The following is a 3806-nucleotide window of genomic DNA, read 5'->3' as shown; positions in this document are numbered from 1 at the left end:
ATAAGGTACTATCAACTAGATGAAGAAATGGCTTAATGTGTTACGACTAAAGTTAAATCATGATTAAAATATAAAATGTAACAAATATTTATATTGTATTTATGAATAATACATAAATAATTATAATATAATATATATATATATATATATATATATATATATATATATATATATATCGTTCGATTTGATTATTTTATCGGTTATTTTAGAGTAAAATCAAATCAAACCAAATTAGTATCGGTTTTTTAAAATTCAAAACCAAACCAAACCAAACCTAACCAAATATCGATTTTTTTAATCGATTTGGTTTAGATCGCGATTTGATTTAGTTAAAAACCAAATCATGAACACCCCTATATGTATGCTCATGTGTTCTAGTCTAGTGCTGATACAAATACGATTTTGCTTGGAGACATCTCATGGAAGTGGATAATAATCACAAGTTCACTTAATTTTGAGTGTGTTTGTAAGAGATATATATATATGATTAGGAAAGTATTAATATTTTTCAAATAACCTTATGATTAAATTTTATGCTGCTTTAAAACAATTTCTACAATAGGAACCTAAGAGGTTGAAGCATATGTTTCATTTCATGAAGTGAATGTGGTAGCTGTTATTTTCCACAATACGTGTACGTAGAATCTGTATAACTGAACAACAACTTCAACTCGTGTTCAAGTATGAACAAGAACACAATGAAATTTTAAATACTCTCAACACAAGATCAAAAGGAACTTTCCAAGAGGTGTATTTATCTTTCAGAAAATAAAGATGAAACAAAAATGTTTAAGGCCAAGTCGTCCAAATTCACGGACTTTTCTTAAGGAATAATTCACTTCACTGTACCCGAGCTTATGGAATCTTTCTCCCAGGATAAAATGGCCTTCAATCCGACTATAGCGGTACCTCAAATAGGCGGATTCCTCGAACACACTCACGGTTTGAATGATCACACTTAGAGTATTTTTAAGAAGAAAGAAAAAACTTGTAATTCTGAAATTTTTTCTGTATTTTCTATCTCTAACCTCTGGATGAAAACCAGGTTAGTTATAGCCAAATGATGCCTCTTTAGAAAGGAGGCAATGGTTCACTCCAAAGGTTGCACCTTTGCTGTAAATTCATATCTGTTCATTAAAGATTCCATCCTTTCATGAACAGTCATATCTTTCCATGAATCAGTGTGTCTTTTGCTGAATGGTTGCATCTGTTTATTCAACCAGTACATCAGTTCAGAAACAATACAGCAGTTCTGAAGCAGCATTAGTTCAAAAACAGTGCTTGCACAGTTTCAAAACACTGTTCAATGCACAGTTTTGAAACACTGTTTACTGCATAGTTTCGAAACACTGTTTCGGAATATAAATGGAGTCCAACAGAAAATATTTCCTGCTTTTTACATATATTCAGATCAGATTTTCATCAAATAAAATTTGTTCAAAAAGATAGATCTCATCGATCATTTGCCAAATCCAAATCCAAATTCAAATTCGAGCTGAGCGAGCGACGACGACGACGGCGCGAGGCATCTCTATTTTCTTGCCTCACTTATCATGTGGAGTAAGTGTTCATTAATATAAACACTACAAAGTTTCCTTCTCCCATCAATGTGGGAGAATTAGTGGACTTTTCACTTTGGGAGTATACCTTCTAAATTGGTATCTCCTTCCTTCCACAATTTTTCTCCATTTTTTTCCATTCACACTTCATTCGTATACTATGAACCCAACAATCCCCCACATGAATGGGTAATGGCTATTTTTCGTAAAAGTTTTACAGACAAGTATGTGATCATCAAGTAAAGACTGATTGCATCTGGATAAGTGGGTTTTCCTTTGAACTTTCCGTAGTGAACATGCATCGGATGCACTCGGTCAATAGGTAGATTTGATATCTTTGAACCGTCGAGCTTTAATGTACACCTAGACAACACATGTCACACAACCAGCCTTTTACCATTTATGGTTTTTACGGTTTTGTTTTTTTCAGCCATGAACACGTCCCGATTTTCATGAGAGCTTAGAGAATATGCCTTTACTAATATTCTCTTTGAAGCGGCTTTCACTTCGCCTACACATAGGTGATTTCTAAACGTTCAATCCTGTAGATTAAAATATTTGGTCAAATCTGCCAAATTTAGATAATCATTAAAAGACTTTTCACCTTAAGTCTTATCCTTATTTACAATACATTGTCTACATCATGAGAATGGGTTGGGTAATTGACAATGTTGAACCTGTCAGACACAACTTTGTTTGATCTCCTTGAACCTAGCTCTTGAAATCTCCAGTCTGCTAGGTAGAGTTACCGCCATGATGACTTGTCCTAGGCCTTAAACTCATTCCCTTGGATGTCCTTTCTACTTCTTCTCTAGATAGGCCTTTTGTAAGTGGATCCGACACATTATCCTTCGACTTTACAGAATCTGTATTGCTTGTTTTTGGAGATTAAAGCTTAGGCTTTCTACTCCGCTTGAATTTAACTAGTGATTAGAAGACATAAAATCTTCATCACAAGTTAAGATTCACTCGGTTGACGATTCGAAGTAATAAAAACTTCATCGTTAACTAGAAACAAGAAGAAGAGTTTCAAGTTACTTAACTTTATAAATAGTATTCTGAAAAATACTAAGTTTTCTGTCTTGTGGTGACAGGAAAAATGACAACTGAAAGTCAAATGATGGATGCGACAACGTCTATGGGGGCAAATAATATTGCCACATCAAGTCGCACAAATGCTCCACCAACGATGGCACCGGCAGAGAAACTCGAAAAATTTTCTGGCATTGACTTCAAGCGGTGGAAACAAAAGATGCTCTTTTACCTCATCACTTTATGTCTACAATAGTTCACTAGCGAAAACGCTCCCGAGGTTCCTGAGGGAACCTCCGACAAAGACCGCTTCGTTATTGTATAAGTTTGGAATCATTCAGATTTTCTTTGCAGGAACTATATTCTGAGTGGTCTCTAAGATGACCTTTATAATGTCTATAGTGGAACCAAGACATCAAAGGAACTGTGGGGGACACTTGAACGGAAATATAAAATGGAGGATGCGGGAATTAAGAAATTCCTTGTTGCGCGGTTCCTGGACTTCAAAATGATTGATAGCAAATCTGTTGTCTCTCAAGTACAGGAGTAGCAAGTCATCATACATGATCTCCTAGCAGAAGGTATATTTTTTAAAAATACCGTAGTTGAACAAATTAAAAATGTTCTTAAAACTCACATAAACTGTTTTGTAGGTTTAATTGTGAATGATGCTTTCCAAGTAGCAGCGATAGTTGAGAAGCTACCACCTTTGTGGAAAGACTTCAAAAACTACTTAAAGCATAAATGCAAGGAGATGACCGTTGAAGATCTTATTGTTCGAATTCGTATTGAAGAGGAAAATAAAGCTGCCGAAAGAAGGTCAAAGGGAAATTCTACAATGAATGGAGCACATACTGTAGAAGATGGCCAAAACAACTCAAAGAAAAGAAAGAAAGATGAACATGGAAGCAATCAACCCAAGAAAAAGTTCAAGGAAAAATGCTTCAATTGTGGCAAAATTAGCCACAAGTCCACAGATTGTCGACCCCCGAAGAAAGGCAAGAAAAAAGACCAAGCGAATATGATTGAGTCCAACAAGGAATATGATGATTTGTGTGCTATGTTCATAGAATGCAACTTGGTGGGGAATCCACGCAAATGGTGGCACTGTTTTAAATAAACAAACATGCATTTTCAGGAAAATACACACCTCTAAAATTGAACCAATGCCACCTTTTCGGAGGGGTATGTTGTGGCTATAAATAACCTATTTTC

This window comes from Capsicum annuum, chromosome 9 (genome assembly GCF_002878395.1).
Source record: "Capsicum annuum cultivar UCD-10X-F1 chromosome 9, UCD10Xv1.1, whole genome shotgun sequence".
Lineage (NCBI taxonomy): Eukaryota > Viridiplantae > Streptophyta > Magnoliopsida > Solanales > Solanaceae > Capsicum > Capsicum annuum.
This window is presented reverse-complemented; position numbering follows the sequence as displayed.